Genomic DNA, 21,936 nt, shown 5'->3' with positions numbered 1-21,936 from the left:
TGAGGCTAGGAGTTCAAGACCAGCCTGGCCAACACAGTAAAACCCCATCTCTACTAAAAATGCAAAAATTAGCTGGGCATGGTGGCGCACACCTGTAATCCCACCTACCGGGCTGGCTGAGGCAGGAGAATCACTTAAAACCAGGAGACGGAGGTTGCAGTGAGCTGAGATTGCACCACTGCACTCTGGCCTGGTGACAGAACAAGACTCAGCCTCAAAAACAATAATGAAATAAGAAAAAAAGGTGGTAGATACAGAAGAGTATATCAAAAATAAAAATGACTCTAAAACCTCTCATCCAGAAAAGACCAATATTGACATTTTCAAGAATTTTCAGTCTTTTTTACTGCACTTTTCTTTTTTATAATAAAATCAACATTTGCTGTAGGCTGAATTATAATCCTCAAAGATATCGACGTCCTAAGCTCCAGAATTCTCTGAATATTACCTTATATAGTAAAAGAGTCTGTGCAACTGTGTTAGGATCTGGAAACTGGGAGGTTATCTTGCATAATCCCTGTGAGGCTGATGTAATCACAAGATCTTCATAAGAGGCAGGCAGAGAGAAACTTGACACAGAAGAGGAGGACATGATGTGGCCAGAGAAGCAAAGACTAGAATGGGGCAGCCATAGCCAAGGAAGGTGGGCAGCGAGCAGACTCTGGAAGGGCCAGAAACGGATTCGGCCCTGAAGCCTCTGGAAGGAAGCAGCCCTGCTGTCACCTTGACTTTAGCCCAGTGAAATGGATTGGGGACTTCTGGCCTCCAGAACTGTGGGAGAATAAATTATAGTGTTTAAAAGCCACCAACTGTGTATTAATTTGTTACAGCAGCCAGAAGAAAAGAACACATCAGGCCAGGCACAGTGGCTCATGTCTGTAATCCCAGCACTCCGGGAGGCCGATGCGAGCGGATCATCTGAGGTCAGGGGTTCGAGACCAGCCTGGCCAACATGGTGAAACCCCATCTCTACTAAAAATACAATAATGAGCCAGGCATGGTGGCAGGTGCCTGTAATCCCAGCTACACAGGAGGCTGAGGCAGGAGAATCACTTGAACCCAGGAGGCAGAGGTTGCAGTGAGCCGAGATCGCACCACTGTACTCCAGCCTGGTCGACAGAGCAAGACTCTGTCTCAAAAAAAAAAAACAGGCTGGCGCGGTAGCTCATGCCTGTAATCCCAGCACTTCGGGAGGCCAAGGCAGGCAGATCACGAGGTCAAGAGATCGAGACCATCCTGGCCAAAATGGTGAAACCATGTCTCCACTAAAAATACAAAAATTAGCTGGGCGTGGTGGCACACGCCTGTAGTCCCAGCTACTTGGGAGGCTGAGGCAGGAGAATCACTTGAACCCAGGAGGCGGAGGTTGCAGAGAGCCAAGATCACGCCACTATACTCCACTCTGTCTCAAAAAATAAATAAATAAAACCACATCATATTGTATGAGTGTATACGCATACATATTTGTATGTGTAATTTTGTATCCTGATTCATTTATTTTCTTGTCTAGAGCATGAACATTTTCCTATTACAATTAAAAGTCTTTCAAAGATGATTTTTGATGGCTTTCCAGTAAAACAACTATTTCCCTACTGCTAAGGGCATGGCACATGGCCAACTTTCCCTCTGTACAGTAAAGAACACCCCTATACATAAATAATTGTCCTCATTCCTAGTTCCTTAGGAAAGATTTCCACATGTCAAATTACTCAGTCTGAGGATAGGAACAGATTTAAGGCGTTATGGGAAACCTAAGAAAGTTTGTTTTTATCCATAAGATGGTCATTCCTACAACTACTTGTATCTCCTCACATCCCACCACTTTTTATCCACATGTACACAGATTTTTAAAATGTTTTATATACATTTTAAGTTAATTATTATTTATTTATTTTTGAGACAGGGCCTCTCCCTCTGTCACCCAGGCTGGAGCTCACTGCAGCCTCAACGTCCTGGGCTCAAGTGATCCTCCTGTCTCGGCCTCCCATGTAGCTGAGACACAGGCACGCACCCCCATGCCCAGCTAATTTTTTAATTTTTATTTATTTGTAGAGATGAGATTCTGCTATGTTGTGCAGGCTGGTACCAAACTCCTGGCTTCAAGAGATCCTCTTGCCTGAGATTCCCAAAATGCTAGGATTACAGTCGGGAGCCACCATGCCCAACCCCAGATATTTTCATAGTTGTAATGCTAGTGTATACATAATTTTGTGATCAATTTTCTTCACTTAACATTGGCTCTTTAACATTTTTTCATGCTGGCAATAATAATAACAGCAGCAACAGCAACTACTATTTACTGAGCATTAACTATGCACCAGCCATTGCAGTAAACACTTTACATCTGACATCATCACAACCAAGGCCATCTCCATGTGAAAGACAAGGTCTGAAGCCAGGACAAGTGAAGTGACTCGCCCAGCAACACAGTTAGTAAACAGTATGGCAGAAAGGGACCCCAGAGCTCACTGCAAACCACTAAATCACACTGCCCTGCAAAATGAGGGGACTTGGCCTTCTTCAAAATGATCATGTTCACAACTGTTTAATATTCAAAGTGGGGGAAGCTGAGTCTTTGCAGTCGGACCTGGCTTCCAATCTAGGAGCTAAACAGGCTCACAGTCCCCTCTGAAATGTGACAAAGGCTTTGAACCTGCCTTCCAGAAGGAGGCAAGTACACCCATCTCCAGAAACTGCATGGCAGGCTAGTTAAGTTCACTCTAATGTTTCAATTCAACTTCACTAGGATCCACTGCATTCTTCCTGGGAGCTGTGAACCGAGCTAGGCTATGTGTCACCAGCTAGAGACAACAAGAACTCGTCCCTAAGGGGCTTCCAGTCCAGCAGGCAGGACAACAGAGAAAAAGTTCATTCAACCAAATGACCTTGAGCAAGTCACTCAACCATGCTAAGCCTGAAAATCCTCTCCCATAAAATCAACACGAAAGTGCAGAATCGCCCAGGGTTACTGGGGTAACAAGAAAGGGAAGGAAAGCACCGAGCACAGTGCCCAGTCCATGATGACCAATCAGCATTTGCTTAATAATTAATTCCCTTCATAGCAGAGGGCATTCGCGTGGGTTCCTTTTTGTGTTAGCAGCATCTAAATGTATACATCCGTATGAGCGTGCATAAGTATTTGTGGATCAAGCCAATCACTGGGATCATTTAGAATAAACTTCCCAGGAATAACAAAAACCAGCAAGAGGGCAGGTCCCTCAAGACTGTCTTCTGTCTCAATCCCTAAATGTCAAACTAATCTACTTCCCAAGCTCATCCGATCAGTCTAATCCACACAACTGTACAAAACAGCCTTCCTTCCACTCTCCGCCTCACTCAGAAACCAGGACGGGGAATCTGGCGACAACAACACCCTGGGCCAGCTGGCCAACAACGTATTTCAAAATACCCCAGACCATTGTCGGTACGTCCATCACATTTCCAGTCAAGTGACTCTCACTTGCAGCCTGTCTTGAAAAATGCAGTCACCTCCCTCCGACCTTGAATCTACATGAACGCTTTAAAGTGTGTTTTCACCTTTCAATTCTGCAAAATTGCTTACTGCTACAGAATCCTTTTAAAGCTTGTCAGGGTGATGCTGCTGATGATAAGAATTATCCCAGCAGGGTTCTGCTTCCACTGCCAGAATTAATGTGGTCTATTTAAAGTGCAGCTCACCTGCCAATTAGCGCCTGCGGTGTCCATAATTTAATTTAGGGATATACACTGATCTGCTTTGAAACATGGGGTTAAGTCAAAAAGCAGGCAAGGGCTTCTGGTTCTCCAAACACCTGAAAGCCGAATGCCAACAAGAAAAAGTGCCAGGAAAGGGTGTTGAGAAGAGCTGCCCCGGGACACCTGTTAACAGAGGATGACTAACAGCACCAGGCTTTTGGGAAAGTTTCTATCAAGCCTTAACTATCACCGATGCCCAAGAATTCATACCTTGGGGACCACAAGGAAGACAAAAACCTTGTCCCAAATTCTAGTTCAGGCACTGTGTGACCTTGGGAAACTTATTTTGTCCTCTACTTTCTTCATCTGTACAGTGGGGAGAACAGTACCTATGTGTATGGATTGCTATGAGGGAAAAATGAGAAAAAGGAATACATGTAAAGTGTATCCAATAAATGCAGTGAATAAATGTTAGCTATAGTTATTAACATACCTGGCATATAATTGGTGCTCAATGAAAACCAACTATTAATATCATTACTACACGTGCACCAAACAGCATTCCTTTTCCTTGTTTGGGGTTTTTTTTGTTTTGTTTTTGAGGGGTTGGGTGGGGACAAGGTCTCACTCTGTCGCCCAGGCTAGAGCACAGTGGCACGATCATAGTTCACTGCAGTCTTGAACTCCTCGGCTCAAGCGATCTTCCCATCTCAGGCTCATGAGTAGCTGGGACTACAGGTGTACACCACCATACACGGCTAATTTTTTTTTTTTTCTGTAGAGACGAGGGTCTTACTATGTTACTCAAGCTGGTCTTGAACTCCTAGAATCAAATGATCATCCAGCATCGGCCTCCCAAAGCACTGGGATTACAGGCGTAAGCCACCGAGCCTGGTCCCTTTCCCTTTCTTCTAGTAAGAGCACCCCTCTTTCCTATGGGAAACACATTCCACTGGGATCCTTCAGCACTATCCTAACCTCCCCCTACTGCAGGGGTGGACAGCTAACCCAGGGCAGGCAATTAACTGGCCAGAACCATGGCATATGCAACTTTCATTTTTTTTAATATTACATAAAAATAGTATTTATCTTGATTGATAAGTTTTTTGGTACCGCCTTCAATTTTGTGGCCAAAGTGTCTCACCAACCTCACCCCAGTCTCAGCCCTGGACCACAGGGTCCCTTCGCACAAGTTCTACCAGACCCACCAGAAAAGAGGCCTTGTCTCCTCCAGGAGCTGAGGTCAGCAAACAACGGCCTGGGGGTCAAATTTGGCCTCCAAACTGTTTCTGTAAGCACAGTGTTCTTGGAACGCAGCCACACCCATTTGCTCCCATATGGTCTGTGGCTGAGTTTCTGCTCCAGTGGCAGAGCTGAGTCACTGCGATGGAGATCGCATGGCTCACAAACCCTATGACCCATAAGGAGGGAGTGTGCCGACCCCGTCCTAGAAGTAGGATCTCTCATCATCCTGGAAACCTGGAGCTACTTGGGGCCATTTTCCACCCCATCATGTAGAGACCCCCCACCCAGAAAGACACCCAACCACAGAGAAGCGGTGCTGAGGGACAACAGATGGAGACAGATTTGGGAGAAGGCAGGCCCCCTGAATCCAGCTCAACTCCAAGATGATTTCTTAGATACTTGAGTCAATAAATAAATGTCCTTCATCTTTTTTTTTCTTAAATCAATCTAAAGAATTTTCTATCATTTGCAACCACAGGAAATAATGCAGTGAGACAGGGCATGTTCTTCAGTCATCTGACAATCATCTATAGAAGACCAAGAACACACCAGGTGCTGAGCAACACCTGTGCTCCACAGCCATGGGGGGTGAGGGGTGTCTCATCAATGTGACAACACTGCCCCAAAACGAAGCATTGCTCAACAACAACAACAAAAAAACAGAAAACCCGCCGGGCACGGTGGCTCATGCCTGTAATCCCAGCACTTTGGGAGGCCGAGGCAGGTGGATCATGAGGTCAGGAAATCGAGACCATCCTGGCTAACACGGTGAAACGCCATCTCTACTAAAAATACAAAAAATTAGCCAGGTGTGGTGGCGGGCGCCTGTACTCCCAGCTACTTGGGAGGCAGAGGCAGGAGAATGGTGTGAATCCGGGAGGCGGAGCTGGCAGTGAGCCGAGATGGTGCCACTGCACTCCAGCCTGGGCAATGGAGCAAGACTCTGTCTCAAAAAAAAAAAAAAAAAAAAGAAAAAAACAGAAAACCCAAGACCAGCCTGGGCAACATAGTAAGAACCCATCTCTAAAAAAAGGAAACAGAAAACCCAACTACAAGGAGCCGAGTGTGGCGGCACACACCTGTAGTCCCAGCTACTTGGGAGGCGGAGGCAGGAGGATGGCTGGACCCCAGGAGTTTGAGGCTGTAATGAGCTATGATTGCACCACTGCACTCCAGCCTAGTTAACAGAGCAAGGCCCTGTCTCTAAAAACAAAACAAAACAAAAAAACCCACACACAAAGAAAATCCAACCCCATGGAGCTGGGCTAGTCTGGAAATAGGCCAGTGATACAAAGGCTATGTCAGGCCAAAACCTCCAACCTTTTGACCTCACTGTCCCAGAGGACTGTCCTAACTCTGGGCATCTCATTTACAATTGAGCAGGAAGAAAGGGAATGGGATGAAGCCAGCTTTATCGCCCCTTTTATCAGGAAAGAACAAGTAATCCCAGAAAATCACAAGGGAGCAGAGAAAGCAAAGAACAAAACTCAAAACTGGCTTAATCCCTCACCGAGATAAAGGAGTACATACCACAGCCTCAAGCAAAATCTGGGTTCTATCAAAGCCAAACAAGACAGAGGGATGAATCTGAGGGCACACTCTAACAGAATCAGCCACACATGGTATCAGCCATGCCAGGAACAAAGGTAAACCAAGTTCACTCATGTGCCAGCCTGAGAACTCAGTGAATACAAGTGCTCCCAAATCTGTCACATCCCAAACTGAACCAGCCTGACTGCAAGGCACAAATGGATTGGCAGAGCAGAGTGCCAACAAGGGGCTGAGCTCTGTCACTCTACCATCTTCCAACTAGCCACAAGACTGCCTTCCAGAACCAGGGCTCAGCATAACACACCCGCATCCTACAAGAGTTTACAGCATACCACCTCCTTTATTAAAGAGTAGGAAATAAATTAACCAGGCACAGTGGCATGCATGTGCAGTCCCAGCTACTTGAGAGGCTGAAGTGGGAGGATCGCTTGAGCCAGGAAGTTCAAGGCTGCAGAGAGCCATGATTGCACCACTGCACTCTAGCCTGGCAACAGAGCAAGACCCTGTCTCTTATTTAAAAAAAAAAAAAAAAAAAAAAAGGGAAATTTCTAAGAAGGACTTCTAAAACTTGTATCTCACTTCCTTTTAGGGGCATACGCCATCATGAGCTGAAGAGTCATTTACATTCTGAAAGGAGCAAAGCAAAGGACCCACAGAACTCAGGCTGGATAACTGTGATCTAAAAACTGACAACTCAGAGGCCAAACTGAGTCTTTTTTACTTTTTTTTTTGAGGTAGAGTCTTGCTCTGTCGCCCAGGCTGGAGTGCCAGGGCACGGTCCCAGCTCACTGCAACCTCTGCCTCCTGGGTTCAAGCAATTCTCCTGCCTCAGCCTCCCAAGTAGCTGGAATTACAGGTGCCTACCACCATGCCCAGCTAATTTTTGTATTTTTAATGGAGACAGGGTTTCACCATGTTGGCCAGGCTGGTCTCGAACTCCAGACCTCAAGTGATCCACCCACCTCGGCCTCCCAAAGTGCTGGGATTACAGGCCTGAGTCTTAATTTATGAGACATCAGGATTAAACACCTTTGAAACAGGCAGAGGTCACATTCGGCCAATAGGTATCAGTCCAGCTCCACTAGATCTTAACATGCTGGGACACATTCATACCCCTTAGTAAATAGCCACTGGCCCAGGTCCCTGCCACCCTGGGTGTCAAGAACCCACCCCCGAGGGACCCTGTGGACATCCCCATGATCCAGTGACCCAGGAGTTAACACACAGCCCAAGGGGTACAGCACCCTGGCTTCTGACTTCCTCCCTAAGGCCAGCTTCTTTCTGCCAGTTGTCAACCACTTTTTTCACCTTGAACGGAGCTCTGCATTTTCTCTGAACCTTTAGCAGACATCCTTCCAAGGCTTCCCTTACCAAAAGCAGCTGATTTGCACGTGCATGAATACAAAAGAAAATCACCAACAGGGAACCGAAAGCAGGGATGGGCGAGTGAGGAACTGGACTTCCCCTCACCATCAAAAGGATGGACCCAGGGCTCCCCTGGCACATGCAGCTTCCTCCAAAATTAATTTTCTACAGAAATGAAATTGTTGCCCAAGGTGACCCAATGAAGCAAAATACAAATTCTGCTTTGAGTGCAATCAACCATTTTCAAAAATCCCCACTGAAGATCAAGGAAGTCGGTCTCTCTCATTTTATAGTTGTGGGTATATTATCACCGCTTCCCAGTGACTAAAGATGCATACAGATCACTGAGAGTAGGGGTTTGGCTTCCCGGGAAAATGAGCAGCATGTTCTGAAGTCAGGGTCTTCAAGTGGTTATTTTGAATGCAGTCCTTTGGTGGCCTCTACTGTGCAGGTGGCCAGGTACCTTGCAAGACACTAGAGCTACAAGGATGAGCCTGTAATCCTAACACTTTGAGAGGCCAAGGCAGGCGGATCACCTGAAGTCAGTAGTTCGAGACCAGCCTGCCCAATATGATGAAACCCCGTCTCTACTAAAAATATAAAACTTAGCCAGGCATGGTGATGTGAACCTGTAATCGCAGCTACTCAGGAGGCTGAAGCAGGAGAATCACTTGAACCCAGGAGGCATAGGCTGCAGTGGGCCAAGATTGCGCCACTGCACTCCAGCATGGGCAACAGAGCAGACTCCATCTCAAAAAAAAAAAAAAAAAAAAAAGAAAAGAAAAAAGAAAACAAGTAGTTCCATACATAGGTTTGATGGAAGAAGAACTCAGGACTATAGGAGGGGCACAGTCCAGCTGAACCATGTAGGGAGCTCATGAATGGCTTTTTGAAAACAATTCTGAAACTTCAAGAGAGAAGAGAACAAAACCACATGAGACACCACTTCACACCCATTAGGATGGCAATTATGAAAACAGAAAAAAGGAGGCCAGGCACGGTGGCTCAGGCCTGTAATCCCAGCACTTTGAGAGGCCAAGGTGAGAGGATCACTTAGGGCAAGGAATTCGAGACCAGCCTGGGCAAGATAGTAAGATACTGTCCCTACAAAAAATAATAAAATTACTATATATATATATATATATATATATATATATATATATATATGAAAAAAGGGAGTGGTAATCACTCTCTGGTTCTCCTCATGTATACAATTAAAGCTGTAGACCTTTTCTCTAATTTAAAAAGCCAGCATTGGCCGGGCACAGTGGCTCACGCCTGTACTTCCAGCACTTTGGGAGGCCAAGGCAGGCAGATCACTTGAGGCCAGGAGCTCGAGACCAGCCTGGCCAACATGGTGAAACCCTGCCTCTACTAAAAATACAAAAATTAGCCAGGCACAGTGTCGCATGCCTGTAATCCCAGCTACTTGGGAAGCTGAGGCAGGAGAATCACTTGAACCTGGGAGGTGGAGGCTGCAGTGAGCCAAGATCACACTGCTGCACTCCAGCCTGGGTGACAAAGCGAGATTCTATCTCAAAAAAATAAATAAAAAGCCAGCACTGGCAAGGCTGTGGAGTTGGCAAGGATGTGGAAGGATGGTGGAGAAAATGTACCTCGTGTGCATTGCTAGTGGGAATGCAACAGGGTATAGCCTCTATGGAAAACCCTCTGATGGTTTCTAAAAAACAATTAAACATAGAATTACCATATGATCCAGCACTGTCCTTGTGGGTATATGCCCCAAAAGAACTAAAAGTGGAAAAAACAAGTATTTGTATCTTCATATTCACAGCAGTACCATTCGCAATAGCCCATAAGTGGACACCCAACTGTCATGGGAATAAACAAAATATGGGCTCTACATACCCTCAAAAATATTGTTCAGCCTTTAAAAAGAAGAAAATTCTGGGCCAGGCGCGGTTGCTCATGCCTGTAATTGCAGCACTTTGGGAGGCCGAGGCAGGCGGATCACGAGGTCAGGGGTTCGAGACCAGCCTGGCCAACATAGTGAAACCACGTCTCTACTAAAAATACAAAAATTAGCCGGGCACGGTGGCGCCTGCCTATAGTCCCAGCTACTTGGGAGACTGAGGCAGGAGAATCACTTGAACCCAGGAGGCAGAGGTTGTGGTGAGCTGAGATAGCGCTACTTACTATACTCTAGCAAACTGGGCAACAGAGCAAGGCTCCATCAAAAAAAAGAAGAAGAAGGAAATTCTGACACATACTACAACACGGACGATCCTTGAAGATGTTATGCTAAATAAAGCCAGACAAAAAAAGAACAAATATTGCATGATTCCATTGGTACAAGGAACCTAAAGTAGTAGAATGCACTGAGGCAGAAAGTAGAATGCTGGCTGCCAGGGGCAGGGGTCTGGAGGGAGTGAGTGTTAGTGTTTAACGAGTACACAGTTTCGGTTTGTAAAAATGGAAAGGTTCTGAGATGAATGGTGGTAATGATTACTGTATGACATGTGAATGTACATTAAGTACACTCACACTGAACTGTACACTTCAAATGGCTGAAATGGTAAATTTCATTATGTATATTTTACCAATTTTTTTTGTTCGTTTTGTTTTGTTTTGTTTTGAGATGGAGTCTCACTCTGTTGCCCAGGCTGGAGTGCAGTACCACGATCTCGGCTCACTGCAAGCTCCGCCTCCCGGGTTCATGCCATTCTCCAGCCTCAGCCTCCCAAGTAGCTGGGACTATAGGCACCCGCCACCACGCCCGGCTAATTTTTTGTATTTTTAGTAGAGATGGGGTTTCACCGTGTTAGCTAGGATGGTCTCGATCTCCTGACCTCATGATCCGCCCGCCTCAGCCTCCCAAAGTGCTGGGATTACAGGCGTGAGCCACCGCGCCCAGCCATATTTTTTTTTAAGAGAGAATAGAAGTTTGGCCAGTAGGAGCTTGGGTGAGAGCTGGGGAAGGAAGGAAGGTAGCAGAAGGGAAAGAACTGCCAGACTTGAAGAGTTTCAAGACAATAGAAACCAGGAGAGCTGTTCAAAATACAGGATTGGGCCAGGAACAGCGGTTAACGCCTGTAATCCCAGCACTTTGGGAGGCTGAGGCAGGTGGATCACATGAGGCCAGGAGTTCGAGACCAGCCTAGCCAACATGAGGAAACCCCATCTCTACCAAAAATACAAAAATTAGGCAGCATGGTGGTACACACCTGTAGTGCCAGCTACTCAGGAGGCCAAGACGTGAGAATCACTTGAACCCAGAAGGCAGAGGCTACAATGAGCCGAGATCGCACCACTGCACTCTAGCCTGGGCAACAGAGCAAGACACTGTCTCAAAAAAAAAAAAAATACAGAACTGAATCATCTAAATTACTGAGAGGCACCAAGCAAAGCACAGGCAGTGGCACTGAAGGCCCTGCCCCACACAGGATCTGGCATTAATGCTTTAGCTGCTGAATTATGGAGAGGTCTCAAGAGTCCCAAGGCAGGGGTGTGGCAGGAGGGGAGCTTGTGGGACTCAGGCCATCATTTATTTGCAAACTGGATGAAAGAGTTGTGATGTTGGACCTGCCGCTGCCTGTCAGCCCTGGCGTACGGCACGGCATAAGAGGTAGAACAGAGACAGACACAGCCAGCAGGGAAGAGAGCCCAAGAAGCCATATCAAGCACTCGATACTTTGTCCCAATTCTACAAGAGACCCACGGAAGAGCTTTAAGTTAGTGGGGTTATGGGGAATAAGTGGGGGAGTGGGATGGTAATTAAAGAAGACCACTCCATGATATGCAAAGTGCGTCAGAGCTGATCAAGACTGAAGGCAGGAAAACACAAGTCGGGGAGAAAGAAGAGAACTCACTGACGGAGGAACCGCGAGTGGCTCAGGGACCCATGTGAGAGACAGAAAACAGTGCTCTTTGTGGGACTGGTTTTGGGGCAGAGGAAAGGGAGAAGGAGAAGGCTGGGAGGAAGCCCAAGAGCTGTCCAGGGGACCTGGGTAAAGGGCAGAGCCATTTACTAAGCAAGAAACACAGGAACACATATGGATGAAGATCAGAATTCAGTTTTGGAGACTGACAAGCCTGTGCTGTACACCAAATAGAGACATTCATGGGACAGAGTTCGAGGAAGTGCTCTGAGCTGTGGGTATGACTAAGAATAACAGACACATACAGAGCAACTTCACCAAGGAATCCAAACAGTATGCATAGAAACAAGAGCCAACAATGAATCCAAGGATGAATAATATTTGAGGGTATGGAAGTGATATGCCAACAAGGATCAGAAAAGAAGAAAGTGTGCCAATAGGCTATGGCATCACAGAAAGCAAGGGAAGCCAGTGTTTCAAAGTCAGAAGATCCTCGATGCCCAAGGCTGCCGAACAGACAGGGAAGATTAGATTTCAATTTTACAGGCAGCTCAGCAACAGTAACTGTGTCTCTGGTATATTCTGAATGGTCCCGATCACCTTGTAATTGACTGCCAATCTATAACCTGATGATGATATATCAGTGATTAAAAGAACATCAAATTCCAGCCGGGCGTGGTGGCTCATGCCTGTAATCCCAGCACTTTGGGAAGCCGAGGTGGGCGGATTACCTGAAGTCAGGAGTTCGAGACCAGCCTGGCCAACATGGTGAAACTCCATCGCTACTAAAAATACAAAAATTAGCCAGGCATGGTGGCACACACCTATAGTCCCAGCTACTCAGGTGGCTGAGGCTGGAGAATCACTTGCACCTGGGAGGCAGAGGTCGCAGTGAGCTGAGATCATGCCACTGCACTCCAGACTGGGCAACAGAGTGAGGCTCCATCTAAAAAAAAAAAAAAATCAAATTCCAAGGTCATGCCATCAAATGCATCAAACGCCAATAACAGCAGTGGTTCTTTCTCCTTTCCCAAGTGGAATGGAAAATAATTCATTTTTCCATACTGTATTCTGTACTGGCTACTTGGGTTTCCAGTGGCTACAAAGACAGCAAGCCAAGTCTGTGTAGAGCTCTGGGTTGCTTTTCATTAATTTTTGCTTTGTTCCTTAAAAATTAATCACTTTCCCTGTAGCAAACTGTAGTGATCCTGGTATATGGTACCTCGGGAACCATGAAATACAGTACTGCACGCAATGAATAATGCCCTTCCTTCCAACCAAGATGTATTTGTTTAGTGAACATAATTTTATTGAACAACCTGTGTAGTGGCAGACACTATGCTAGGTGTCAAGAGAAAGTAAACAAACACGGTGTCCTGCTTTCAAAAAAGCATGCTACATCGTGGGATATACAGAAAACTGAATATGGTGTGACGATGAGGGGGTAAAGTGGAATCTCCTGTCCTTTGTTCTGTAAGACAAAGGCAGGCAAGCTTGTCTTTTTTTTTTTTTTTTTGAGATGGCATCTCGCTCTGTCGCCCAGGCTGGAGTGCAGTGGCACGATCTCAGCACACTGCAACCTCAGTCTCCCGGGTTCAAACAATTCTCCTGCCTCAGCCTCCCAAGTAGCTACGATTACAAGTGGGCACCACCATGCCCAGCTAATGAGCTAAGCTAGTTTGGTCTTTTCCCTGCTTCTCATTTGCAGGAGGCTGCTCAGCACATCCTCATCAGCAGAAAACAGCCAGAGACTGCCCTTTCGTTCATCTCATCACCATGCCGGTATAGCACTCTCCCTAAGACAGAGAGGGGCGGCCAGAAGGAGAAGGCTGGAGATGCCTTGCAAATGTGTTGGTGGTTCTTTGATTACCAGGGCCAAGCAACAAAAAGATAAGAATTCTAGTCCTGATGGGAACAAAAAGAGCCATTCTTTGTGGCCAAAAGGTCAGCGCCTTAAGAAGGGATGACATGGAGGAAGAGGTTCAAAGTTGAAAGGGTGGTGGGAGAGGAGGGTAAGTGGTTAAACATTTATTAGGTGTTAGGAACTAAAGCAGCTGCTTCAAATGAGGTTCTCACTGAATCCCCCTGACAAACCCTCAAGCTAGGCGAGACTATCGCCTTCACAAGTGAAAAAAAGGAAGGCTCAGAGGGAACTTTCCCCGAGGCCATTCAGACTCATCCTAGCAGTCTTACTTCAAAGCCAGGGTTGCTTCTGCCTTGCTGGATGTAAGTGCCCAGCTGCCAGCTGCCCTTGGCTGGATGGAAGTGGACCAAGAACCTCATGGCTTACTCACACCAATTCCTCTAAGGTCATTCCCCCAAAGGCAGATAAGATATAAACAAGAAGAAGTATGAGGGCCCAGGAAGCCTGAGGGCAGGTGGCCCTGAGAAAAGCTAAATCCCTGCAAAGCTCCTCACCCAGCCTGTAACACTAAGTCACTCATACACAGGGACTCAGGGAGGCGTCCGGGAGACGGGAAGCGGCAGAGACATAATCCAGGACACAGGAGGTGGCCAAAGCCATTGGCAGTGATTTCTATGAGGACTGAAGTAGTCCCTGATGCTGGCTTTTCTCAGACTGGATCCCTCCGTCCCTGGCTGTTGAAGGAGCACAGAAGCATGGCAGAAAATTCAACAGGGACAGGAATCCTTTTTTTTTTTTTTTTTTTGGGTGAGACGGAGTCTCGCTCTGTCACCCAGGCTGGAGTGCAGTGGCACGATCTCAGCTCACTGCAACCTCCGCCTCCCGGGTTCAAGCAATTCTAAATGTGAGTCACCGTGCCTGGCTCCAACAGATCTTTTTTTTAAAAAAAATTATTAAAATTATTTTATTGATACATAATATTTGTACATATTTATAGGGTACCTGTGGTACTTGGATACATGCCTAGAATGTGTAATGACTTTCAACAGATCTTTGCTTCTTTTTTTCTTTCTTTAGGCAGTCTCCGGGGGCTAGAGTAGGCTCAGGCTCCTAAATCTTTGATTCATTTCTGAAAATGAGTAACTGGTGAAATAAACAAGAAACAAAGATCTAGGAGCCTCTCTGAACTTACCCTAGCCCCGGGAGACTGCTCAAAGAAAGAAAAAAAAAGCAAACATCTGTTCAACGTCATTACACATTCTAGGCATGTATCAAAATATCACAAGTACCAAGGCCAGGCGCAGTGGCTCACACCTATAATCCCAGCACTTTGGAAGGCCGAAGCGAGCAGATCACAAGGTCAAGAGTTCGAGACCAGCCTGGCCAACATGGTGAAACCTGTCTCTACTAAAAATACACAAATTAGCCGGGCATGGTGGTGGGCACCTGTAATCCCAGCTACTCGGGAGGCTGAGGCAGGAGAATCACCTGAACCCAGGAAGCGGAGGTTGCATTGAGCCAAGAAGGTGCCATTGCACTCCAGCCTGGGCAACAGAGCAAGACTCCATCTCAAAAATATAAAAATTAAAAACATTTTTAAAAAATTAAAAAAAGAACATAAACAATGCCAACTCCCACCCAAGACTGCACGAGCTCACAGCTCCCTAAGATCACTAGAGCACGTCCATGTTATGCTCAGTATTTCTTTACCAAACCATTTAATTCACGTGAAAGAATGAACTTTGTAGTCCAGATTGCTTTACAGCGATGAGGTTCAGATGATCTGTTTTAAAAGGTTCAGTCCTGGTCATCATTTTCACAAGACAAAACTTCCTAGTTAATTAACTAATGCTTTGAGTACACAGTTTTAAAACAGTATCTCTAAAATCACACACACACACACACACACACACACACACATTCACACATGCAAAAGGCAGAAGTGAAAGGCCCACCTCCACGTCAGGAGGCTCTAAGGGCCACAGTCTAGTGACTTCACTCAAATGAGCAGCTGTTACTCCTCGTACATATACAGGGTAAAGCTTCTGTCTGCAGACCACAGCCTGCCTACTCACCACCTGGGTGCCAGTGCCTGTGTGGTCAGTTTTTGAGGATTTGCACCGCCCCTCCCTGAGTGCTGGAGTGTGGATGGCACCTGCCAAGGGCAGCCCAGAGGCTGGTGAGTGCCACGTGGGCCGTGTGCACCCAGCAAAGCCCACCAACTTCCTGAGCAGGTGCTGCTGCCACCCCACCACAGTGAAGAGGGCACTGAAGCACGAGGAAGCGACACTGCCACATCCCAAGACGACAGACACTGAGGGAGCGGCCGCCCTGAGACTGGGACCCATGGCAACTCTCCCACCCCCACACATCCAGTTATCTCCCAAAAGATCTGCCAACCACAGCTGGGCCCTCATCTGTGGCCAAGAAGAGTATCTGAGGAGGTGGCCTCAGGGAGAAGAAAGGTGCTGTGGTCAGGGTGGCACCACACCTCCAATTCTCCGCTTTACTCACAGGCTCCCCCACCTCTGGCTGGTCTGAGTGCCCGGCATAGCAGGGCTCTGTGGGGGGTGAGGGGAGTGCTTCTCTGCCGGGAATGAACGAGGGAGTCCAGCATGTTATGTTCGACAGGTGCTGCAGAGGGAAGAAAGGTCCTTCCTGTTGCTGGAAGAGCCTGGGCTCTGGCCCCCAAGGGTTGCTCCTGCTGAGGCCCCTTGGCACAGCCCAGCTGCAACTGAAGCGTTCCTTTGGCCCTGGCCTCTCCTGCAAGAAACGCTCAAATGCATGCACGGACAACTTGGTCAGAGGCTTGTGGATGGCGTAGAGGGGCATGGACAGCCGCGGCAAACATCGAGCCATCTTCCATTCCATGCCCACCATATGACCAACAGAAGGCCAGCCATGCCAAAAACCTGACTGCAGTTCTCAGGAAAACTTCATTCTAATGCCCAAGTGACACGGATAATCCTAATTTTCCTGATCTAGATGAAAATCCCTGAGAAGCACGCTAAACATTTTTTTAACTAGCACATTTATAATCATTTTTCTTAGATTGAACGTGATTTTTTAAAAAGCCTCCCAATTCAAGAACAATTATCTTTTGATTTATCAAAATATGAGAGGAAGAATATTAATATTTGCAGTGTAAACTTTATATAGTTGTAAATTTTTTTTTTTTTGAGACGGAGTCTCGCTCTGTCGCCCAGGCTGGAGTGCAGTGCCGCGATCTCAGCTCACTGCAAGCTCTGCCTCCCGGGTTCAAGCCATTCTCCTGCCTCAGCCTCCCGAGTAGCTGGGACTACAGGTGCCCACCACCACACCCGGCTAATTTTTTGTATTTTTAGTAGAGAAGGGGTTTCACCGTGTTAGCCAGCATGGTCTCGATCTCCTGACCTCGTGATCCACCCACCTCGGCCTCCCAAAGTGCTGGGATTACAGGCGTGAGCCACCGTGCCCGGCCTATATAGTTGTAAATTTTAAAAAATTACTTAATTACACAGATGCAGTGGTGCACACCTATAGTCCCAGCTACTCAATTACAACTTTTAGAACTACAAACTCTTACGAAAGAGACATTAGCGATCATCTATTCCAGTATTTTTCAAAGTGTGGGTTGCAAAATCAATGCAATGTGTCATAGCCAGTTTTCAAAGAGACAAAAAGGAAGAGAAACAGAAAAGCAGAACAGAAAGCAGAATAAAAAATATTAGTGCAATCAGCACACAGTAATACCATTCTGTGGACCTGTTCGGACCGTGTAAGTGCACACACGTGAGCGAGGGAGGAGGGCTCTGGAACCACAATGGAAAGCTGCCTTCTCGCTGTGGCCTGTTGTCCTGTGGACCTGTTCCGACTGTGTGTGTGCACACGCATGAGTGAGAGAGGAGGGTTCTAGAACCGCGATGGAAAGCTGCTTCCTGCTGTGGCTTGCGCAGATGCTGGTAGAGTCCAGCCATGCAGCTCACGTGCACTCATCACTCCAGAGGCAGCATCGCCGCAGAATGCGAGTTCGCCTTTATAGGGAGTCTGCCCAGGTCACGCAGCACTGGCTCAGGGTACCCATGGCAGCAAAGCAGCTGCACCAAGATGCGGGTATGACCAACCAGCGGTTCCCCTGCCAGCCCCCTGAAGTGGCCAACTGGTCTATCCACCTTATGCAAAAGTTCCCATGACCTCATAAAAAACCCATCAATTTTCATTTAAAATGCACTCAAAAATAAAGTCATCCACCTCCCTGCAAATTTCAATCCTTACAACTCTGAATTTTTAAGGGCTTTTTTTGTTTTTCAGAATCTTCTGAAAATCTGCACCAAATTAAAGATTCTATTATCCTTACCACTAACTGAAAATTGAAATTCCTTAGACAATAAATTATTTTACACTCCTGGCACCATCTGTTTGAACGTACTCTCTCGCTCTGTGAATCGCTGGCACACCAGACTGCCTCTCCCTGCTCCAGGGAATTTCAGGGAATTCCAGATGCCCCTGATTCTGGTCTAATTTACCATACAAGGCCTGTCCTCTACTCAAACCAATTCTGCAATCCCTTAAGTTAACCATATGGGCAATACAATAACACCTCTACTTAAATCATTCTGAATTTCTGCTATGATATCATTTGATCTTCATGCCCAGGGCAGCAAATAATTAATTTCAAATACTCACTGAGCAACAAAGCCAACACTAGGGGATAGTCCAGTAAAAGAAAATGCTGCCCGGATGCCTCACACCCCCAGTGAGGCAGGGACAAAAGAAATCAGCACAGTGTAGTCAGCTGATGAAGGAGCCATTTCTCCACAACTCCACTCTCAACGAAGAAGCACCTAGAACACAGCCACAAATGCATCTAAACAGCCAAAGACCCAGGCTCAGCTCTACACAGCTCACCCGAAGGAGCTACCCATGCCTGGAGCCATGACCAGAACCAGCCACTGCATTTTAATTTCAACTCCAACAGCAGTGGCTGTTTGGCTTCCCTGGAAGGCAGCAGATTAGGTGCATGATGGGGACGCGGTGGAGGGCAGGAGGCGAGGAGGGCAGCAGACGTCCACACACACACAGGGGCTCTGCTCTACAAAGCCCGAGACTGAGACTCTCACTTAGGCACCTCCCACAGAGACCTGAATGCTCGTTCTTATGTAAAGTTGTTATTCAGGAGGAAAGATAATACACAACCTTTGAAACCAGCCAAAGTGGTTCCAAATAATTTTTTAAGTATTTTAATTTTTTGAAAAACCATTGAATTGTACACTTCATTTATTTTGAGACAGGGTCTTGCTCTGTTGCCCAGGCTGGAATGCAGTGGCACAATCATGGCTCACCGCAGCCTGGGCCTCCTGGGCTCAAGCAATCCTCCTGCCTCAGCCTCATGAGTAGCTTGGGACTACAAGCACATGCCACCAGACGTGGCTAATTTTTTTTTTCTGTAGAGACAGGGTCTCGCTATGTTGCCCAGGCTGGCATCAAACTCCTGGGCTCAAGCGATCCTCCCACCTCAGCCTCCCCAAAGTACTGGGATTACAGATGTGAGCCAGCACAAAACATTTTTTTTAAAAAGATTCAGCTGCAATTTCAATGTCAGTGTTCTAAGAAAGCCCTTCACCTCTTCTTCCCTCTCCCAGTCAGCAATGCTGGAACACTGGGGCACGACAGCATGTGCACCCAGAGGTCAAAAAGAACAATAAAGACAGAGATAGCACTGGAGTGGAAACTAGTCATCACGGCTGGGCAGCTGGCAAAGCAGAGGCCACAGGGGCCCAGAGCTGAGAGGAAGTGAGCGCTCCTGGAGGGGAGGCTGAGACACAGCGCTGGAGAGCACGGCTCGGGGAGGAGGAAGTGGGCACCATGCAGCCAGTGCGTCCCCACACCTGCGCACCCACCACCATCCCCTGAACCTTGTCTTCCCAAATGGCTCTTTATGAAGCCTCTGGTGCTCTGCCAATCTTTCCAAACTTCTTGCCCACATTTGGGATGCACCGTCCGCTACTGCTACCCCCCCAACACTGGTCACAGGAGGCTGAGCACCGGGGGCTCCGTCCGACCTCACTGGACCTGGGTGCCCATGGCCTCCAGCCTTGCACAGGCAGTCACCCTCCCCATGGCTGTGCCATTCGCTGTCCTGAGGCCTTGGTGCAGGTGGCTCTCCCGACCCCTCCTACTGTGTCTCTCACCTTCCTACTGTGTCTCCCACCCTCCTACTGCATCTCCCATGCTCCTACTGCATCTCTCACCCTCCTACTGCGTCTCCCACCCTCCTACTGTGTCTCTCAGGCTCTGTGGTTCTTGCGCACTCCCAGTGTGCCCAACAGGGCCTGAAGTGGACTCTAATCAGCATTCCTTAGTGCAGGCTCATGCTCACCTGCAGAGCACCTGTCAGCAGACAGCCTCAGCCAGGGGAGCCCTCCCAGAGTCAACGAACAGCTGTGAGTCCCACCCTGCCTGCAACCCAGCACCAGATGTAAGCGCACACCACAACTGTCGGCAAAGAAGCCAGAGGATGCGGGTGTCGTAGGCTACAGGGAAAAGAGGCCAAGGCAGCCCTCCTGGAACCTCAGTATCAGAGCAGACAGAGACATAACAGCAGAAAGAGCGTGAGACGGGGCATTCCATCTCTCAGCAAGGAAGAAAAGCAAGGCTGCTATGGACATGAAACTGACCACATAGCTTCAAATCAGGTGATTCTTCATATTTTCTACTCAGACAGCAAATGGCAACTGTGGGATGTGACTAGAATCTCTCAATATTTAATTTGAAGAAAACATGACTCAAAAAGAATGGTCCCCTGGCAGCAGGTGCCACAGGGTCACACCAACGCAGCACAGTGGCACTTCCCAGCACTGCAGCCACCAAGTCCCTCCTGGAATTGACATTGCTGCTGGCCGCAGACGTGGCCTCAAACCCGTCGCCCCAGCAGCAATCCACAAGCACAGCGCACATCCCTCCCTTCGTGGAACTAAGAATGGAGGCTATTTTCAGAGAAGCTGTCCACTAATTCTGAAAATAATCAATTAACTACAAGAAGTAATAGCAACAATCATCTCAGAAGTGGAATAGGAGGAGAACAGCAACAAGTGTGAGCCCAGCACAAGGAAAGGGGGTGGGGTGCAGGATGTGGGGCACAGGGCGCAGGGCACAGGCCCCGGCCCCAGGATGGAAAATGGATGGCCAGAAGAGGGAAGGCCTGGCCACCCTCCCAAGAGGATTTCTAGCTGCTCTGTCAGATTCTGAGTCTGTTGTCACATAACCATTCCTAAATGACAGTTGAAACTAGGGAATCAGAAGGGAATACTAAGCCAATCCTCAGTGATCTAGGAACTTAAAGCAGCCGCGTCCATTTCTTTGTGTTCTCTTACTCCGGTTGGGGTGCTGTTCCTCGCCTTCCCCCAACCACCTGGAACAAGCGTGGGCTGCAGGGTCTCCCATCAATCAAGCCAGTGCTCACACCAGGGCAGGCCAAGGGCCTCTGGGACAGGACGGGGAGCTGAGCCATCTGCAGTGTCACATGAAGGATGCTTCTGAGATCAAGTCTGCCTGGAGAAGAGAGAGCCCTAGACCTGCATGCACTATCCTCCTGTGGGCATGGGGGTGGGGAGGAGAGGGAATGGGCCGTGTGACCCCCACACTGCTCGGGGCTTCTGTAGGCAATGGGGATGGGGAGGAGAGCGAATGGGCCATGTGACCGCCCCCACGGCTCAGGGCTTCTGTAGGCACGGGGACGGGGAGGAGAGTGAATGAGCCGCGTGACCCCCCCCCCCCCCCCACGGCTCGGGGCTTCTTAGCCCAGTCAACAACATCGAGGCGAGTGGGCTTCTCTGTGCTTTCTGAAACATCCTTCTGTCTCCCAAACGTGTGGCCAGCCCGGAGGACAAAGCCTGCATGAGCAGGGTGTAGCTCAGCAGGAATGAGAACTGGCCAAATGATGGAAAAAAAAAAAAAAGAATTTCCACAAATGGAAAACGAGGGGGTTCACTACACAGATTTACCAGAAAAGGCAGCTTCAGATGAACACAGCGGTTTCTTTAAATCACACAGCAGTTTCCTTCCCAAGAGAAGCAGGGGCCATGTACCAAGATTCTGCCCGTTACCCTGAGTGCAGCACCGGCCTCTCCTGAAGCCGTCTTTGATTTGAGGTCCCAGAAATGTGACCGACAATAGGAATCAGGAGCGTATGAGAGTTCATAAGGGGGAAAAAAAAACAGGTGATTTATAAATTATTATTTGTTTCACATAAAAAGTGGTAGTACGGCAGCTTTATTCATTCTGCGGTGAGGCCACTTAGAGACAGTGGGAACTCGGAGGGGCCACGGAAGACGCGGGAATGAGCAGCAGTTGCGACCCTGCTTGCAGTGCAAAGGCATGTGGGGCAGCAGCAGTGACGGAGGAACGAGAGACACCAGA

Source organism: Pan paniscus, chromosome 18 (assembly GCF_029289425.2).
Source record: "Pan paniscus chromosome 18, NHGRI_mPanPan1-v2.0_pri, whole genome shotgun sequence".
Classification (NCBI taxonomy): Eukaryota; Metazoa; Chordata; class Mammalia; order Primates; family Hominidae; genus Pan; species Pan paniscus.
The sequence above is the reverse complement of the archived record's forward strand: the minus strand, read 5'-3'. Positions refer to the sequence as shown.